This window comes from Sapajus apella, unplaced genomic scaffold (assembly GCF_009761245.1).
Source record: "Sapajus apella isolate SASKATOON/1434 unplaced genomic scaffold, GSC_monkey_1.0 scaffold18, whole genome shotgun sequence".
Taxonomy (NCBI): domain Eukaryota; kingdom Metazoa; phylum Chordata; class Mammalia; order Primates; family Cebidae; genus Sapajus; species Sapajus apella.
The window spans coordinates 22422455-22443162 of record NW_022436958.1 but is presented as its reverse complement, the minus strand read 5'-3'; the positions used below and the strand labels follow the sequence as shown (position 1 = coordinate 22443162).

The 20708-nt window shown below is 41.4% G+C and overlaps 1 long non-coding RNA gene across 1 annotated transcript in view; it reads right to left on the bottom strand.

The window, feature by feature from the left end:
- The window catches only part of LOC116556948, a 16475-nt gene extending 798 nt beyond the window's left edge, over positions 1-15677 (bottom strand). The window contains exons 1-2 of the long non-coding RNA XR_004271275.1: positions 15667-15677; positions 14947-14949 (exon numbers count right to left, since the gene is read on the bottom strand). This is a non-coding gene — a long non-coding RNA (uncharacterized LOC116556948). The remainder of the gene's footprint in view (positions 1-14946; positions 14950-15666) is intronic.
- Positions 15678-20708: the final 5031 nt, after the last annotated feature.

Genomic DNA, 20708 nt, shown 5'->3' with positions numbered 1-20708 from the left:
AAAAAAAAAAAAAAAAAAAAAAAAAAAAAGAATTAAGATCAGTTCTTCTCAACTTTATAGATTCAGTACAATTCCAATAAAAATCACAGCAAGTTATTTTGTAGATGTTGACAAATTAATTCTAAAGTTTGAGAGGCAAAAACCAAAACCAAAACCAGAATAGCAAACCTAATATTAAAAGAGAAGAATAGGCCGGGCACAGCGGTTCATGTCTGTAATTCCAACACTTTGGGAGACCAAGGTGGGGTGGATCACCTGAGGTCAGGAGTTCAAGACCAGCTTGGCCAACAGGGTGAAATCCTGTCTCTACTAAAAGTACAAAAATTAGCCAGGCATCATGGTGCATGCCTGTAATCCCAGTTACTCAGGAAGCTGAGGCAGGAGAATTGCTTGAACCTGGGAGGTGGAGATTGCAGTGAGGCAAGATCATGCCACTGCACACCAGCCTGTGCAACAATAGAAATTTGAGTGAACCATCTTGAAACAATAGTGAAACTCTGTCTCAATAAGAAAAAAAAAAAAGAACAAAGTCAGAAGATTGACAGTCCCAACTTCAAGACTCACTACAAAGCTACAGTAATTAAGATTGTACAGCATTGATGAAAGAAAAGACAAAGAGATCAATTCAACAGAATAGAAAGCCCAGAAATAGAGCCACATAAAAACAGTTAGCTGATCTTTGACAAAGGAGCAAAGACAATATAATGGAGCAAAGATAATCTTTTCAATGAATGGTACCGGAATGACTGGACATCCACAAGCCAAAAAGAAAAAGAATCTAGACATACACCTTACACCTTCACAAAAATTAACTCAACATGGATCATGGATATAGCTATAAAGTTCAAAGCTATAAAACCCCTAGAAGATAACTTAGGAAGAAAACTAGATGACCTTGAATATAGTGGTGACTTTTTAGGTAGAACACCAAAGGCACAATCCACAAAAGAAATAATTTTTAAGCTGGACTTCATTTAAACAAAAAACTTTTTTTTTTCCTCTGCAAAAGATAATGTCAAGGGAAAACAAAAGGCAAACCACAGATTTGGAAACAATACTTGCAAAAGACACACCTGATAAGGGACTATTATCCAAAATATACAAAGAATTCTTAAGACTAAACCGGAAGAAAATGAATAACTTGATTTAAAAATGGACAAATGTTCTGTTATGGTTAGAATGCAGTTTTTCCCCACCAAAACTCATGTTGAGGCTTAGACTTCAATGGGATGGTGCTGGGAGTTGGTGAATTCAAGAGGTATTGGGTCGTTAAGATAGATTAATGTCTTTCTTGAGAGACTGTATTAGTTCTCCCAGGAATGAATTAGTTCCTTGCAGAGCTGGTTGTTATAGGAAGGTTGCTTCTTGTATTTTGCCCTTTGTCACATGAGCCCAGTTCCCCTTTATTTCTCTGCCATGTTTTGATGCAGCATGAGGCTTCACCAGAAGCCACCAGATGTGACCACCCAATTTTGAACTTTCCAGCCTGCAGACCAGTGAGCTAAATAAACCTCTTTTCTTTATAAATTACCCAGTCTTAAGTATTCTGTTGTAGCAACACAAAGCAAGACAAGATCACGAAACAAGAACAGACACATCACCAAAGAACATATACAGATGGTAAGTAAGCATGTGAAAAGATGTTCAACATCATATGTCATCAGAAAGTTGCAAATTCAAACAACAGTGAGAAACCACTATACACCTGTTAGAATAGCCAAAATTCAGAACGTTGACAATGCCAGGTGCTGGCGCTGATGTGGAGCAACAAGAATCCTCATTCATTGCTGTGGGATTTCAAGATGGACAGCCACTTTGGAAGACAGTTTGGCAGTTTTTAAAACAATTAACATATTTGATACTTGTCCAAATAGATTGAAAGCTTATATCTACAGAAAAACCCAGGCCAGGTATGGTGGCTGAAACCTTTAATTCCAACAGTTTTGGAGGCTGAGGTGGGGGGATCGCTTAAGGTCAAGAAATTCAAGACCAGCCTGGGCAACATTGTGAGAACCTCTCTCTACAAAAAGTAAAAAGTTTAGCTGGCCATAGTAGCATGTGCCTGTAGCCCCCAGCTACTCAGGAGGTTGAGGTGGGAAGGTCACTTGAGCTTGGCGGGGGAGTTCGAGGCTGCAATGTGCCACTGTAAGTTTATGAATTGTAACAATGTACCTCTCTTGTAGGGGGTGGTCATAGTTGAAGAAGTTGTGCTTGTGTGCGAACAAGGGTTATATGAAAACAGTTCTTCCTGCTTAACTTTGCTGTGAAACTAAAACTGCGCTAAAAAATAAAGTTTATTAATTTAGAAAAAGAGAGTGGAAGTCCCAGTTTAACATCCATAACCTTAAGCCTTCATTTGAGAAGTTATTTTCTTGCCTTTACTAATTAAAAGTTGAAATGGAGGAAGAGAGCATACTCCTCTCTTTTGGGGGCCACCTATAATGTAAAGGGCTGTCTGAGGAGTAGTAGTTATTTCATTTCTATTGATAAGATCTCTGGGGAGCAGTCAGGTGGTAAGTGGAGAAAGGAGTATGGAAGGCCGCTGATGCAAATGACCTTTCACATTCCTGGGCTACCGTTTAGCTACAGGGAGCTCTGCAGTTGGCAGAGCAGAATCACAGAAAAGAAATGCAAAGAAGGGAGAACGAGGGAGGAGGGGACATAATAGTTGAGTCCAACTATCACCAAACTTCATAAAAATTAAATTCCAGAAAAGAGAGAGATTATGAGATAATTACTTGCTTTATAGAAATCTTTCAATATTTTATCAAAACATTTAAAATATTTTGCTAGGTAATACACACGAATATATGGAATAGTAAAAGCCAATAGCACATACTATGTTTATTGTTCTGCTTCCCACGTAATTGACTCATTTAATCCTCATTATAATCCCCATTTTACCACTGAGACAATTTAGGGTCACAAACACACACAGCCACTAAAGGGCAGTAGAGCTGTTTCCAAAGTCATGCTCTTAACTTGACCACCTCCTCAATAAGAAACAAAAAGAATGTTATTCTCCCCAGAAGACACCGTTTCCTGGGGATTCTTCCAGAAGATAGATAATTCAAGGAAACTTCTTTTGCAGGTTCATTCAAGTGTGTTTTTCAATAAGCAGTTTGGAGAATGGATTCAAATGCTCCTTTCCATTCACATGGCTAGTTCTGAGCTGCAAACTGTGAAGTCCCCCAGGCGCCTACAGAGAGGCACTGCCTGTTACATTGCCACCTGTAAGTCCACAGACGCACAAACAAGGGGCTTCTGATTTACTAGGCTTCTCCCCGCTGGTCCACAGAGCAGTTAATCTTCTGCCCCCAGGCAGAGTTTGACAGCTCCCAAAGGTCCCATGAAGCACTCTTTTCAAAGTGAAATTCTCAATCACATAAATTTGAAACAGACTTGGTCTGGATCCAGGTCCACACTCCCCATTCACCCATAGCCCCAGGCAGCAGTTGGCTACACTTCACTTCCTGGGTTTGTTGAGCTCTCTGGTGCAGACGAGGGTTTTCCTTCAATAAAACAGTGATTTAAAACCCTTCCTTATTCTTGTTTTGAGACTGTGCCAGGGCATAGCATTCTGTCTTCACCAAGGAGTACACAAAGTCAGCTGGGGCTCTGTGGCCACCCCCATGGTAGATAATCAGATAAACACTCTATTAGACCTAGCCATCTACTTTTGGAAGAATCTCTTCCTTTTATCCAATTAGAACTATTTTCATTCCTCTTTTTTTTCCTCCCTTAAAGTTTTATTTTGATTGTTTCTAAGTATTCATTTTCCTTTAGACATTCAGATTATTCCTCATTTTAGATTAGTGCCCACAGGCTCTCCTCACCTCTACTGGGTGCCTTAATGGTTTGATGATGATGATGATAATAACAAGGAAAGAGTTTCTTTCTCTTTCTGTAAACCCTAACTAAAAAGAAAAACTTGCAAAGGATGTTTTCTGCTTGTGGGGCAGTGGTGATAGCTGTAGGAAGCAGGCAAATCCTAGGCAGACAGAGGTGGGTCCCTGATGAAAACCCACCTTCAAATCAAAGAAAGTTTAAAGCCTGAAAACCAAGCTACAAATCTTGGATAAATCCATGGCCTGGCTTGAGAACCTCTCCTCCTGTTGGGGCGCTTTCCTCTGATTGACCTCCACCTTTCACCTATTTTTCATATACCTACCATTCCCTAACTGGTTTCATACACTGTCATGTCTATCTCTGAGAGGTGCCTTTTTTTTAGGCTTTTTTTTTTTTTTTTTTTGCATACTCACAAACCAATCAGCACACACTACCCCATTCTGAGCCCCATAAAAGCCCTGGACTCAGCCACACTTTGGGACTACCCACCTTTGAGTTGAGGGGGACTACCCACTTTGGGTAGGGGGCTACCCCTTTTGGGTCCCCTCTCCACAGAGAACTGTTCTGTGCTCAATAAAACTCTCCACCCTGCTCACTCTTCAGTTGTCAGCATAATCTTATTCTTCTTGGATTTAGAACAAGAACGTGGTACCTACCTAATGCAGGTCCCACGTAACACCATAACACTGCAGCCCTCTGTACTCCCCCAGTGCCAGGTGGCTGCCCCATGTGATGGGAAGCAGTGGGGAGGCCGGGCCAGCCCAGGGGAGCAGGGCAGAGGGACTGAAAGAGCTGTTAACGCGTGCCCATCCATCCCGAGCTACAGACAGTGGAAATGACACCCCTTGGGGCTCTATGGTTTTTTGGCATCTCCAAGTTTTCAAGTACTACCGCTTCCCCCTCATCTGGTCACTGGAACCCACTGCGGGAGTCACTTGTGAGAGCCTGGTCCAGCCGCAAACCCCGTGCAGATCCTGTGCCTGTGCAGACGCTTGGAGTAGCCCACCCACCACAGCAGCAGCCCACCCGCTGCAGGAGCTGACACACCTGACTGTGCACTGTGGCCAGACCCTGTGCTCACTTGCTCATACACCCTGTCTTGCTGCATGCTGAGTATGCAGTCGCAATGGTCACAGGATCCCAGTCAAGGCACAAGCACAGCCTGCCTGGCTGAGTGGGCAAAGTACCTCCAGCAGTGAGCCTGGAACTGAGTGAGGCCCTGGGTGAGGGTGTCACCAGCTGCGGAGGTCTCCAGCTGGCAAAGCAGCACCAAAAGCCCAGCATTGTTTCTACAGGGAACCTTTGTGAGGGAAGAAGGTAGATAGTAAATTTCTAACAGCCCTAGCAGTTTTTAGTAACAATTTCATTAGAATTCCATTGCTGGTGTTCTCACTTATAAGTGGGAGCTAAGCATTGGGTAGACATTGGGTTTTCATAAAGATGGGAACAATAGACACGGGGGTACAAGAGGGGAAAGAGAGGGACGGGGTCAAGGACTGGTAAATTACCTATTGGGTACTATGCTTACTACCTGGGTGATAGGACCATTGGTATCCCAAACCTCAGTGCTACGCAATATACCCATGTAACATACCTGCACATGTATACCTCATGTATCAAAGTTGAAATTATATATACATATAGTATACAGTTTAAGTATTTATAATGTACAATATATAAAATATATAATAATATATATAAAATAAGTTTATTGCTGGGCATATCATCCTTCTGTGCTCATTTTATCACTGAGTGTATTGATACGGAAATCATTCATGCTGTTTCGGTCTTTTTTTTCTGGCACATGGTAGGGCTATACTTCATTATTCCTTTGGAAGTGAGACCATGTGATTTACTTTGGCCAATGGAATATGAGAAGTGGCTCGTGCCATTTCTAGGTGAAAATTTCAAAAGCCAGTATGTGATTCCTCAGGTCTGCTTCCCAGTGCTGCAGTGGTTGTAGGAGTAAATGTTGAGATGGAGACTCCATGGCCTGCTTCCTTGAGTGACAGTAACTAGAAGAGCTCCCTTCCAATCTGCCATGGATAGTAAAAAATTACTTTTGTTGGGTTAAGCTACTGAGGTTTGGGAGATGTTTGTTACTGTCTAACCCTTCCTGACTGATAAAATTCAGAACAATCAGAAATAAATATTGAAGAGCATTGTTGGATGTTTGTCTCAGCCCATGAGTACAGAAGTTAAAGTCTGCCTTTACATCTGATTGAGCAATCTCAGATGAAATATCAGTTCAATTTATTCACTTAACAAATATCTACTGATGACCTTCTGTGTGCAAAGCACTACATGAAGGGCAAAAAACTATATTTGGCTGGGCACAGCCCAGAACTTTGGGAGGTTGAGGCGGGTGGATTGCCTGAGGTCAGGAGTTCAAGACCAGCCTGGCCAACATGGTGAAACCGTGTCTCTAATAAAAATACAAAAATTAGCCTGGCATAGTGGTGGGCACCTGTAATCCCAGCTACTCGGGAGCCTGAGGCAGGAGAATTGCTTGAACTCAGAAGGTGGAGGTTGCAGTGAGCTGAAATCTCACCATTGCACTCCAGCCTGGGTGACAGAGTGAGACTCTGTCTCAAAAAACCAAACCGAACCAACCAAACCAAACCAAAACAAAACAAAACCCCCAAAACTGTGTTTGACTGGTAGGACTATCTTTTAAATAAAACACTAAAATTCCAGATAGTTCAAAACAGTGATGTTTTAGTGCTGGGTAATGTATTAAGGCCTTCACATACATTATCATTAGATGAATGGTATTATTACTATTTTATAGATAAGAAAACAGATTGAGTTGCCTAATATTCCAGTATTTAAATACAAGTGTGACTGATTCCAAAGATTTCAATGCCTTAAAAATATTTAAGATAATGACAACATTTTCTAAAACTTTAACATACAGTAAACTTGATGTTTTATTCCATAAACTTTAATGCATGTGTAGATTTTTGTAACCACAGTCACAATCTGGATATAGATTTATTCCATCACCTAACAACTCTCCTTGTTGTGTTACTGAGCCAGGTCTCGTTGTGCTCCTTTGCTGTGTTACTGAACCAGGTCTGTTTTGCCTGCCAGACAATGTGCCAATCACTGAGATGAGTTTTGCATCAGAGAAGGGATTTAGTCACATGGCAGCCAAGTGAGGATAATGGAGAAAAAGTTTCAAATACATCTTCCCAAAGATGGGGTTTAAATATATTTATGGGATAGAGGAGCAGGGTAATCCGAGGTAAAAGGAAAGGTGATTGGGGTAAGGAAAAGTGAGGTGATTGGTGTTCTGTGCAAGCATAGCCAAGCTTCATGGCTCTTTGTGGGACACGTGTTCCAAAAATGGTAATGTTAGCATGGTCAGAGGGGGAAGCTCACAGCCTCTGACATCAAAATATCACCCATCAGACACTGGCTTAGGCCCAGTTGAAGAGTCAGTGTAGTCTTACCCAGCTTGGACTGGATGAGAGTTGACTTTAAGTTCCTGAAAAACAACTTAGGCAGCTGTTTTATCATTGTGACCTGTATGTCAGAGACGTTATCTATAGCAAAGTTGAAGGGAGTTTCTTTTAAAAAAAAAAAACAGCTAAAAGCAAGCAAAGCAGGTTAAACTTTGACAAGCCTAGTTAGGTTTTCCTCAGCTTCAGTGGTCATACCTTCTCCTATTCCTGGCAAATGTTGTTATATTTTGGTGTTTTCAAGAATATCAAATACATATAAACTTTAACAAAAACTTATTACTTAGAAATAATTATAGATTCACAGGGAGTTGCAAGAATAGTACAGAGAGATTCCAGTACTCTTCACCAGTTACCCCCAATGATGACATGTTACATAACTATAATACAATAACAAAACCAGAAAATTGACATTAGTACAATTCAAAGACCTCATTTAGATTTCATCGGTTTTTCTATTTTCTTTCTTTCTTTCTTTTTTTGAGACAGAGTTTCACTCTTGTTGCCCAGGCTGGAGTGCAATGGCACGAACTCAGCTCATGGCAACCTCTGCCTCCCAGGTTCAAGCAATTCTCCTGCCTCAGCCTTCTGAGTAGCTGGGATTACAGGCATGCACCACCACACCCGGCTAATTTTGTATTTTAAGTAGAGGCAGGGTTTCTCCTTGTTGGTCAGGCTGGTCTCCAACTCCCTACCTCAGGTTATCCACCTGCCTCAGCCTCCCAAAGTGCTGGATTACCAGTGTAAGCCACTGTGCCCAGCCAATTTCATCAGTTTTTATATGCACTTATTTGTGTGTGTGTGTGTGTGTGTGTGTGTAGTTCTATACAATTTTTTTTTTCTTGTTTGGTGGCCCAGGCTGGAGTGCAGAGGCAGGATTATGCCTCACTGAAGCCTCAACCCCTGGGGCTTAAGTGATCCTCCCACCTCAGCCTCCTGAGTACCTGGGGCCACAAGCATATACCACCATACCCAGCTAATTTTTATTTATTTGTTTATTTATTTATTTATTTATTTATTTATTGAGAGACAGGGTCTACCTATGTTGCCCAGGCTGGTCTCAAACTGGTAGGCTCAAGTGATCCTCCTGCCTCTACCTCCTAAAGTGCTGAGATTATAGGCATGAGCCACCATGGGGAGCCAGTTCCATGCAATTTCGTCACGTGTGAATTCACATAATCGCCACCACAATCAAGATACAGACTGTTCTATCATCACCAAAATCCTTGTGCTACCCTTTTATGGTCACATCTTGTGAAGTTAAATTTTTTGGAAGTCTTTCTTCATGTGTTTTACCACCCCCTTAAAAATAACTACTTTAATGTAATTAAACAGAATTAAACCATTACTTTTTTTGTACTGTAATTTTTTTTTACTGACACAATTATATGTAGAAAGTTCAATAAAATAAAAATTATGCTTTCTGGCTACATTATTTATTCCATTTGATGATTATTACCGAAGAGAATTTTGTGACACATCAAGGGGTATGTTAAAAGATGATCTATCCCAGGTGGCAGATGAGCTATGTAGACCACTATTTGGAAACCAGATGCTTGGACTTCACCAGGCATCAAAGAGTGAACAGTAGCCCACCACTTAAAATGAGTTCAAACGCTCTTGCCAAATGGCAGAAGTTTAATCATTTTTCCTCCTCAGTGCTTTTTAAAAACGCACATTTTATAATAAAAGTTTGGCATGCTAAACCTCTAAAAATGTAATGTTTTCCTAATAAATAGATGAACTGTGGAAATGGGATAAATCACATTTATTTTAAAATTAAGAAAGCTTTTTTTAGGGGAAAAGTATTTTCCAAACCTATAAAATCCCAGTGCTTCCTCTGGGCTCTTCTATTGCCAACCAGTCAGATTTATTATTTTAATTTAAGAATAGCTGTAGACATGCTGTCTCCAATTTTTGTCTAATTGCTTATAAATTAAAATAAACTTTATTCTGAAAGCCGATTGCTGTTTTGGAATTATCAGAATATTGTTTAATCATATTGATATTTGGAGAACTCTGACTTCTTATTGTCCCCATCCATATTCTTCTTTGTACATTGTTTCTGTCTTAGGTTAACATTTATTGTAAGTATGAGGATAGTAGTTTTCAGCCTTCACTCAAGTTATTTCTCCTGCATTCTCTGGTCAACTCCACTCATGACGGAATTTTTCTCCTAAGGCCTGGATAAAGATGTTGCATTCAGTTCCTGATGGCACATCTTATAGATTCCCAGACTGAGAATGATGAAGAAACTAAATGCTAATGGGCAGAGACAAGTAAGAGACAATTTTTCCTCTAAAGTTTACCTCTTTATTGTCTCTTTTTATGTACAGCCCTTTTAAAAATATATATAATTGGAATTATAAGCCAAGGTGTCTACAGCTGTTCTTACATAGCGGTTATTCTTAAATAGCTGAACAATTTTCAGAGCAGATATAACCAATTCATTACCATAATTGGATAAATGTACTGTCTGTAGTTCTTGGTGAGTGGCTTTGTCCTGAAGTCCACATGCGTTGCTATTAATGAACACACTCATGTACCCCTTCAGATTGGCTCTCTATCCTTGCCTATCTAAGGTTGCCAGATTTAGCAAATAAAAACACAAGATCAAGAGTGAGGTCGCCCACCACCTCCCACTCCTTTCCTTGCTTAATGAGGACCATGCAGGCGGCCTCTTTCACAGCTAGAGTTACTCTCTGTGCCCAGTAACTGCTTTGTTCTCTTGACACTCAGGTCTGGGGGTGATAATTCTCTCCCTGTTGCTACTCCCAGGGTGCTTCACTATTCTTTTCTGGTTTCCTTTAACCTTACCACACTACTGAAAATTGCTCCATTATTACATTCTCCTTAGTACCCCATTCGAAAGTGTCACCAGTTTCCTGTTAGGCCTCTGACAAAAAGTAGTTCTAACTGGTGAAGAGCACATCACATTTTGTAAAAATATGAATTGTAGGCCGGGCGCAGTGGCTCACGCCTATAATCCCAGCACTTTGGGAGGCCGAGGCGGGAGGATCACGAGGTCAAGAGATCGAGACCATCCTGGTCAACATGGTGAAGCCCCGTCTCTACTAAAAATACAAAAATTAGCTGGGCATGGTGGTGCACGCCTGTAGTCCCAGCTACTCGGGAGGCTGAGGCAGGAGAATTGCTTGAACCCAGGAGGCTAAGGTTGCGAAGAGCCGAGATCGAGCCATTGCACTCCAGCCTGGGTAACAAGAGCGAAACTCTGTCTCAAAAAAAAAAAAAAAAAATGAATTGTAGATTAAACCATAGAGCCATTGAAGGCCTTGGAAATGCTTCTACCCATTCACTATTAGACATTACTCTATCATGAAGATTTTCATGCATACAACATTGTCATGCTTTTTCTTTCTTCTTTGCACATATACAATTGTTTGATATTTCTAAAATTGAAGTTACTTAATTTACTGAGCTTTCAAAAAGATATACGTGTGTATATGAAAGTATATGTATGTGTAGGGGTGTGTGTGTGTCTGGGTGTGTGTGTAAAATTTTAAAAAGAAAAAGATTAAATAAATCAGTCATAAATTTATACTACTGAATACTTTATAGGCATTAAAAAGAATGAGAACACATGGACACAGGGAGGGGAACAACATACACTGGGGCCTGTCGTGGTGGGGAAGAGAGGGAGAGAGCATCAGGAAGAATAGCTAATGGATGCTGGGTTTGATACCTAGATGATGGGTTGACAGGTGCAGCAAACCACCATGGTACATGTTTACCTATGTAACAAACCCGTACATCCTGCACATATAACCCAGAACTTAAAATAAAATTGGCCTGGCGCAGTGGCTCATGACTGTAATCCCAGCACTTTGGGAGGCTGAGGCGGGTGGATCACCAGAGGTCAGGAGTTCAAGACCAGCCTGACCAACATGGTAAAATCCTGTCTCTACTAAAAATACAAAAATCAGCTGGGCATGATGGTGCCTGCCTGTAATCCCAGGTACTTGGGAGGCTGAGGCAGGAGAATCACTTGAACTCGAGAGGCAGAGGTTGCAGTGAGCCAAGATTGTACCATTGTACTCCAGCCTGGGCAGTAGAGTGAGAATCCATTTAAAAAATAAATACGTTAATTAACTAAAAAAGAATGAGATTGCCCTATATGTGTCAATATGGAAATCACTCCAAGACAATATGTCACTAACAAAACCAAGGTCAGAACAAAAAAACATAGAATCAAATGATTTGTGTGTGTATCATCACCAAGAGTGAACTGGAGAGGGTTCCAGATCACTGACAGTGAGTTCTCCTTGGGGGAATGGAGCGAAAGAGTGTGAAACATGCTTTCCCATTTCGCCTTCTATGTTTATGTATTGTAAAAGATTCTTATATATCTTTTATAACACATTTTGTGTTCGTCTATGCTTTCCCCTAAAACCTCACCGAAATGACAGTGAAGATATAAAGAGACAACAAAGAGCAAGCAGAACTGAGAGATGATTGCAGTGGCTCAGAGACACCAACAGAATTTCGGGAAGTCAAGGGCAGAGGATAAGCGGTAACTGGATTTACAGAACAGCGAAAACAGAAGCTTATGGTTTTGCAGAGGTGGTTGCCAATGAGAAGCACACTGACTCATGGCCCAGAACACCTAAGAAACTCAGAAGTCAGAAACACCACGTGCCTTCAAAAGAAGGATAAAGTGGGGGATAAAAACAGGAAAATTGAGAGTTTTTATAAGAAGAATTTCCATTCCTTGAACATCTACCCCGCTCAGATGTTCAGCAATTACACTTTCCCAACACCAGCAGGAAATGGGAGGTGTGATCCCTGAAAAAATTATGCTAAAGACTCTGAATTCAGGGATGACAGACACAACTGAAGGCACGTGGTGATCCAGTGAGACCCTGAGGCACTGGGCAGGAAACAGCTGGACTGAGTGAAAGGCTACCTACCCTGTGGTGACACCCCAGGCCTTCTCCCCTTCTCAGCCACAGGAATGCTGGCAAGAAGGCCTAGACCCTCCAGTCAGGAGTCTGAATAATTCCGTTTTAGAAAAGTTCCCCTCAATAGACCTATTCACCTTTAAGACCATCCAACAAACCATCCAGGTCCCACTTGATCACCCTACAAAGAAACCCACCAGTCGCTAAGCCCCATTCATGTTCTCAGAGCTTCTAATCTTCCATTTAGTGCCTCGCTTTAAAATATGAATTGGCAGATTTTTGAGGAAAGCCTCTGACATGCAAAAATAGGAACAAAAGCAAAAAGCAAAAAAGAAACTCGGTAGAAACAAAGACTGTGCAAAGAGCAGAAGAAAACTTCAAACAAACTATTAAAACCTCAGAAAGATAAGTGATGATATTGCATTTATAAAATAACAACAGAATGCTAAGACAATAGAATACCCAGGGAACAGGAAACAGTTTTAGAAATTAAACATGTTTTCAGTAAAAAATTCAGTAGAGGGGTTGAAAGGCAGAGTTGAAGAATTTCTCAAAAAGAGAACAAAAGAGCTGGAAAAAAGAAAGAGAAAAGATAGGAAAATTAGGGCAGTCCAAGAGGGTCAACCTCTAAATAACAAGGATTTCAGAGAGAAGGAAAAAGGAGAGGCAGAAATTGTCAAAATACTGTGTTAGTCTGAGTTCTCCCAAGAGAACCAATAGGAATATATACATGTTAGAAGGCATTGGCTCGTGTGACTAGAGAAGCTGAGAAGTCCCAAGATCTGCAGTCAATAAGCTGGTGACCAAGGAGAGCTGATGGTGTCGTTCTAGTCCGAGTCCAAAGGCCTGAGAAGCCGGACGGATGACAGTGTAAGTTCCAGTCTCAGTCACAGTCTGAAGGCAGAGCAAGACCTATGTCCCAGCTCCTAGACAGTCAAAAAGAAAGAGGGACTTTTTTTTTGGAGACAGGATCTTACTTTGTCACCCAGGCTGCAGTGCAGTGGTATGATCTCTGCACACTGTGGCCTTGACCTCCCAGGTTCAAGGAACCCTCCGGCTTCAGTCCCCCAAGTAGCTGAGGCTACGGGCCTCCTGGCTAATTTTTGTGTTTTCTGTAGAGACTGTTTCACCATGTTGCTCAGGTTGGTCTTGAACTCCTGAACTCAAGCGGTCCACCTGCCTTGGCCTCCCGAAGTGCTAGGATTACATACGTGAGCCACTGCACTAGGCTGAAAGAGTGAATTCTTTCTCAGTCTTTTTTTTTTGTTCTAGTGAAGCTTGAACTGGATTAGATGAGGGCCACCCACATTGGGGAGGGCAATCTACTTTACCTAGTCCACCAATTGAAACGTTAATCTCATCCAGAAACAACCTTACAGACAAAGCCAGAACAATGTTTAACCAAACATTTGGGCACCCCATGGCCCAATCAAGTAGACAAATAAAATAAACCATCACAGATACAAAATAGAAACATGTTCCAGAATGAAGGATGTGACTCCCTGGTGAAGAGTCCCAGGGAGAATGAGAAATAAAAATGATCTATACCAGGGCACATCACCATAAAATTTCCACTAGGAATAAAAAGAATTCAAAAACCTCCAGAGAGAAAAACAGAGGTCACAAGGGAATAGAATGGCACAGGACTCTCAACAAGAATGCAGGGAGCTAAGAGAGAAGATTGCAATGCCTTCAAACTTCGGAGAAAAAGGCCAGGCCTGGTGGTTCACAGCTATAATTCCATCACTTTGGGAGGCCAACGTGGGCAGACCACTTGAGGCCAGGAGTTCAAGACCAGCCTGACTAACATGGCAAAACCCAATTTCTACTGAAAAGACAAAATGTATCTGGATGTGCCGGCACATGCCTACGATCCCAGATACTCAGGTGGCTGAGGCGTGAGAATAGCTTGAACCCAGGAGGCAGAGGTTGCAGTGAGCCAAAATTGCACCACTGGACTCCAGCCTGAGAGTGAGACTCTGTCTCAAAAAAAAAAAAAAAAAAAAAAAAAAAATTCTGAGAAAAAAACCTTTCCAACCCAATTCTTTGCCAGCAAAACTACCAAATATGAGCATAGCAAAAAACTTGTTTTCAGACAGGCAAAATCTCAAAAACTTTGCTTTGCATCTTCTTTTTTTCCCCCCCCTCAGTGAAGCTTCTGGGCAGGTGTATCACTGAAAGAGGGGAATAAATTAAGAGAGAGGAAGCTCTGAGTTTGGAAACAGAGATTACAACAAAAGAAAGAGGCAAACTAAATTTCTGCAGGGATGGTGAAGAGATATCCTAGGATGACATAGTGTTGCAATTCTAGAGATCAGTCACTACAAACAGAAACAGAAGGACAGAATAATCTAGGAGAGATGTCTCCAGCAAAAAGAAAAAATAAAAACCTGCCATAATACTTGAGGTGCTTGCTGGAAGAGAATTGGGGAAGTGTAAGAAAATGTATATATATTTTTGAAAGTCTACTCACACAAAAAACCAAAACAAAATAAATAAGTAAGCAGTATTTAACTCCAGGAAAAGCAAAAAAAAAAAAATATATTGTCTAGAAAAGAAAATGTGAATATGATATTGCTTATTTGTAAGCAATATTTGCAGCATCATTATATCATAAACCTTGGATATTCAATTAATACAAAATTAAAACACATAGGTCGGGAGAAATATGTGTAGAGGGTTGGGTGGGAGGAGTTACAGTTAGAGGGTGTTACATCCTTATCTTCCATAGTAGGAAGGAAGTTGATAATGTCTGTCTGAATCTGTTGTTCAGGCTGCTGGAATAGAATACCATTTGCTTGTTCTAGGACAATAGAATACCACAGACACAGTGGGACAGGCACAGTCTTGTAATCCTAGCACTTTGGGAGGCCAAGGCAGGAGGACCACTTGAGTCCATGATTTTGAGACCAGCTTGGGCAAGGGAGATCCTGTCTCTACAAAATTTTTCAAAAAATTAGCCAGGTGTGGTGGTGCATGGCTGTGGTCCCAGCTATTTGGGAGGCTGAGGCAGGAGGATTGCTTGAGCCTGGGAGGTCAAGGATACAGTGAGCCATGATCATGCCACTGCACTCCAGACTCCTGGGTGACAGAGTGAGATTGTCTCAAAAAAAAAAAGGTGGCTTAAACAACAAACATTTATTTCTCACTGTTCTGGAGGCTGGAAGTCTTGAGATCAGAGTGCCAGCATGGCTGGGGACTGTTGAAGGCCCTCTTCCTGGTGGCAGGCTGGCGGCTTCTTGTTCTGTCTTCACATGGTGGAAGTGGGTTAAGAGCTCTCTGGGGTCCCTTTTACAAGGGCTGTAATCTCATTCATGAGGGCTCACCTTCGTGACTTAATTACCATCACATTGAGGGGTAGGATTTCAACATATAAACGTCGAGGGGACATACACATTCAGTCCACTGCACTGTCTATAGTTTAGTCAATAAACATAATAAATAGCTGCATAAACTTATTACTAAAAATAAGGAGTTAAATGTAAAGGGAAAACAACTAACTGGGTTAAAAGTTGTCTCTGCCCTTGGGGACCCTAATTCTTGGGCCAAATATTGCTGTTTTTTCTGTTGTTGTCATTGCTGTTTTTTTCTGTAGTTGTAATTGCTATTTGTTATAAATGTTGTAGTATTAATTGACCTTTCAAACTATGTCTGGGTCTGGGTATGTTTTAACTGCCTAAAATATTTTAATAATCAAAAGAAGGTGTGTATAAGGTGATTTAAAACACATTCAGGGCAATGGTTTCTCCTCTTTTCTTGCTTTCTTTTTTCTTTTCTTTTTTTTTTTGTGTGTGTGTGTGTGACAGGATCTTGCTCTGTCACCCAGGCTGGAGTACAGTGGCGTGATCATGGCTCACTGCAGCCTCAGCCTCTGGAGCTCAGGTGATCCTCCTGCCTCAGCCTCATGAGTAGCTGGGACCACAGGCACATGTCAACATACCTGGTCACTTTTTAAATAATTTGGAGAGACAGGGTGTCTGTACGTTTTCTAGGTTGAAGGTTTCCTTAATCTTTCTTGAATAAGGTTGGACCTAAACAAACTAGATATCTCGATGCTAATTACTAGTTTTTTGGGTTGCTGTTTTTGTGTTTTTTGAGATGGAGTTTTGTTCTTGTTGCCCAGGCTGGAATGCAACAGCCTAATCTCGGCTCACCACAACTTCCACCACCCGGGTTCAAGTGATTCTCCTGCTCAGCCTCCTGAGTAGCTGGGATTACAGGCATGCGTCACCATGTCCAGCTAATTTTGTATTTTTAGTAGAGATGGGGTTTCTCCATGTTGGTCAGGCTGGTCTCAAACTCCCAACCTCAGGTGATCTGCCCACCTTGGCCTCCCAAAGTGCAGGGATTACAGGTGTGAGCCACCGCACCTGGCTGTAAATTGCCTTAGATTTATTTATTTATTTATGAGACAGTGTTGCCCAGGCTGGAGTGCAGTGGCACAATCATAGCTTACCACAGCCTCAAACTTCTGGGCTCAATTGATCCTTCTGCCTTAGCCTCCCAAGTAGCTAGGACTGACCACAGATGTATGCTGCCATATCTGGCAAATTTTTAAATTTTTTTTAGTAATAAAGTCTTGCTATATTGCCCAGGCTGGTCTCAAACTTTTGGGCTCAAGTGATCCTTCCACCTTGACCTCCCAAAGTGTTGGTTTTACAAGTGTGAGCCACCGTGCCTAGCCCACCTACTAGTTATTAATCACTATTTTTCCTTAATTCAAGTACTCAATTCAAATAGCTAATTACATTAAAGCATATTTTTTATTATATTATTTGAAAGCATTTCTACCAGAGCAAAACATTTTTAAATGTTTTAAATATATTAACTGTTTTTGAAATATTGTTGCTAAGAATGTTTATAATCAGATAATCGTGTAATTTTATTTTATTCTTTTATATGACTTTTCTATTACACTGCTTTTTTTTATGTTTTGTTTGTTTTGGAGACAGAGTCTCTCACTTCGTTGCGCAGGCTGGAGTGCAGTGGAGCAATCTTGACTCACTGCAACCTCTGCCTCCCAGGTTCAAGCAATTCTCCTGCCTCAGCCTCCCAAGTAGCTGGGATTATAGGCATGTGCTGCCACCTCACTCAGCTACATTTTTGCATTTTTAGTAGAGATGAGGTTTCACCATTTTGGCCAGGCTGGTCTCAAATTCCTGACCTCAAGTGATCTGCCCACCTCGGCCTTCCAAAGTGCTGGGATTACAGGTATGAGCCACCACGCCCGGCCTATTACACTGTCTAAATAGCATCAAGGAAACAATCCCAGGTTAATACTTTAAAAGTTAATGAATTATTTAGACATATCCTTTAGAGATATTTAGATATATCTTCTCACATCATTTTCTCTTCCTAATCAGGGTTGAATTATTGATATCAGTGTATATATATTTTAGTTTGAATTTCTCTAAATTGTCTCAATGTAAGTAATACTCTTAAGCAAGTAGTTATGCAGAAAACAATCTGGAGGAATAGATGACAAAAAGCCAACTGAATATTTGGGAAATGGAATTGGGGAGATATTTTTTAAAGTGTTTTTATAACCTTTGTCATTTTTATAATCTGAATATATTTGTATATATGTAAAATAAAAGAGTTGCACATAGTAGGTTTGGGCTCTACTTATTGCATTTATTTATTTATTTATTTATTTACTCAGCCGGCATGTTACTCCGCTACCCAAGCTGGAATGCAGTGTTGTGATCATGGCTCACTGCAGTCTTGATCCCTCTGGCTTAGGCTCGAGGAATCCTCCCACCTCAGCCTCTTGAGTAGCTGAGACTACAGGCATGTGCCATTGTGCCTGGCTAATTTTTGTATTTTTTGTAGAGACAGGGTTTTGCTATGTTGCCCACACTGGTCTCGAACTCCTGGGCTGAAGCTGTCTGCCCACCTTGGCCTCCCAAAGTGCTGGGATTACAGGTGTGAGCCTCTGTGCCCAGTCCTATTGAGGTTCTTTATAGTTTTCACCTTCATCACAAGAGAATTTACAAGCACAAGCCCGGAAGGATTGCCTGTCGGACTTCACATGACATTCCAAGATCAGGTTTCACCACTTTGACCAAATGACTCTGAACTGAAGTGACCAAAGGCAACTGTCCTGTTCTAGACGGTTAGATCCTAGGCGGGGGAAGTATGCTAATGGCGGGGCCAGGAACCTCCAATCTAGGCTAATAGGCAATCATTTCTCAGTCCACAATCGGCCAAGGTAAATAATGCATAAATGAGCATAGGAAATGACTTTATAGCCTTAAAAAAACACAAAGAAATTCTAATGATTTATTTTCCATGAATACACTGGATACATTTTAGCCAATTTTTTTCCTCCTCTTTGTTTGTAGGGCGTTTTAATGTTAACCAGAAAATACAAATAACAGTTTCACTTTTTTGCTGTTACCCTTCTGACAGGCAGCCTCTTCTTTCAGAGTAGCTCTTCTGGCTTGAAATCTTGACTGGATTAGTTCTTCATTTTTCAGTTTCTGCTACAAGCAAGAAGGTAATTCTCTGTCTCATATTCTCCAGTGTTTAAATTCCTATTTCAGGCCTTAGCACACATTTAGAGATGCTGCTAATGTATGCATGTAATTCTGCAGGTTACGGGGGTTCTGCAGGTAATTCATAGGGGAGTTAGGAATAGAACCTTTTGAGGCTTTTTGCGCTACACCCGCCTGAAATGGCATAGGAAACAAACAAAAAAAAGCCCTGGGGTCTCTTTTGACAACTCTAGATCTTTTCTGACTCACCTCCAGTCCATTAGCAAATCCTCCAATTATCCATCTAAAAGATGCCTCTAGTGATCTGCTTTTCCCCGTTTTTATCCCTGCCACCCTGGGCCTTGCTCTCAGGAAAGATGTCTCCACTGAGACAGCTTCAAGACCATTTCTGCTTTGTTGCTCCAGTCCTTTGCCACACAGCAACCAGAGTGACTTTCCAACACAGTAGTTTGACCATGCTTCCCTCCTTTTTATTATTATTATGTTTTAGAGATGAGGTCCCATTATTTTGCCCAGGCTGAACTTCAACACATGCGGCTCAAGCAATCCTCCCGCCTCAGCTTCCTGAGTAGCTGAGACTACACCATTGACCTCAGCATATTATAATTTTTTTTTTTTTGGAACAAAGGCTTGCTCTGTCACCCAGGCTAGAGTGCAGTGGCGGGATCTTGGCTCACTGCAACGTCCGCCTCCCGGGTTCCAGTGATTCTCCTGCCTCAGCCTCCCAAGTAGCTGGGACCATAGTCATATGCCGCCACACCTGGCTAATTTTTGTATTTTTGGTAGAGACGAGGTTTCGCCATGTTGGTCAGGCTGGTCTCAAACTCCTGACCTCAAGTGATCTGCTGGCCTCGGCCTCCCAAAATGCTAGGATTACAGGTGTGAGCCACCGCACCTGGCCCGTATTATAATTTTTTAAAAGTCAGTTTGTTGAGGTACAATTTACGTACGGTAAAATTCACCCTTTGAAGGAGTACAATTCTATAAAATTTAACAAACAGCACATCACTGTATGTGAGTCCCTGCGCAGGCAAACCTTTCTCTACCCACAGCCACTGGTCATGGATCTATTTTTGTTCCTATCGTATTAGCCTTTGCACAGCGTCGCATAAATGGAATCATATGCTATGTAGTCTGGTTTTTTTTCACTTAGCAGAATGCATTTGAAATTTATCAGGTTGCATGTATTAGTAGTTCATTCCTCTTTATTGCTAAGCAGTATTCCAGCAATATGCTGTTCATCTACCCAAATCATCAGTTTTTGGCAATGATGATTAAAGATGTTATAAATATACAGGTTTACTTGTATATTGGGAGTGGAGATGACATATGTCTTCATTTCTCTCGGTTAACTACACAGGCATGGGATTGCTGGGTGATACGGTAAATGGATGTTAAACTTTTTAAGAAACTGTTTCTGCAAATGCTACACCATTTGCATTCCCACCGGCAACAGACCAATTCCAGTTGCCCTGCATCCTCTTGAACACTTGGTACTATCAGGTTTGTTTTTTTTTTTTTTTGGGACGGAGTTTCGCTCTTGTTACCCAGGCTGGAGTGCAATGGCGCGATCTCGGCTCACCGCAACCTCCGCCTCCTGGGTTCAGGCAATTCTCCTGCCTCAGCTTCCTGAGTAGCTGGGATTACAGGCACGCACCACCATGCCCAGCTAATTTTTTGTATTTTTAGTAGAGACGGGGTTTCACCGTGTTGACCAGGATGGTCTCGATCTCTTGACCTCGTGATCCGCCCGCCTCGGCCTCCCAAAGTGCTGGGATTACAGGCTTGAGCCACCGACTATCAGGTTTTTTTATTTGAGCCATTCTAATTTTAATTTGCAGTTCCCCAGTGACTAATGATGTTGAGAATCTTATGTTTTTATGTACTTATTTGTTGTTCATATCTTTTCTTTGGCGAAATGTGCAATTTTTTTTTTTTTCAGACAGGGTCTTGGTCTGTTGCCCAGGCTTGAGTGCAGT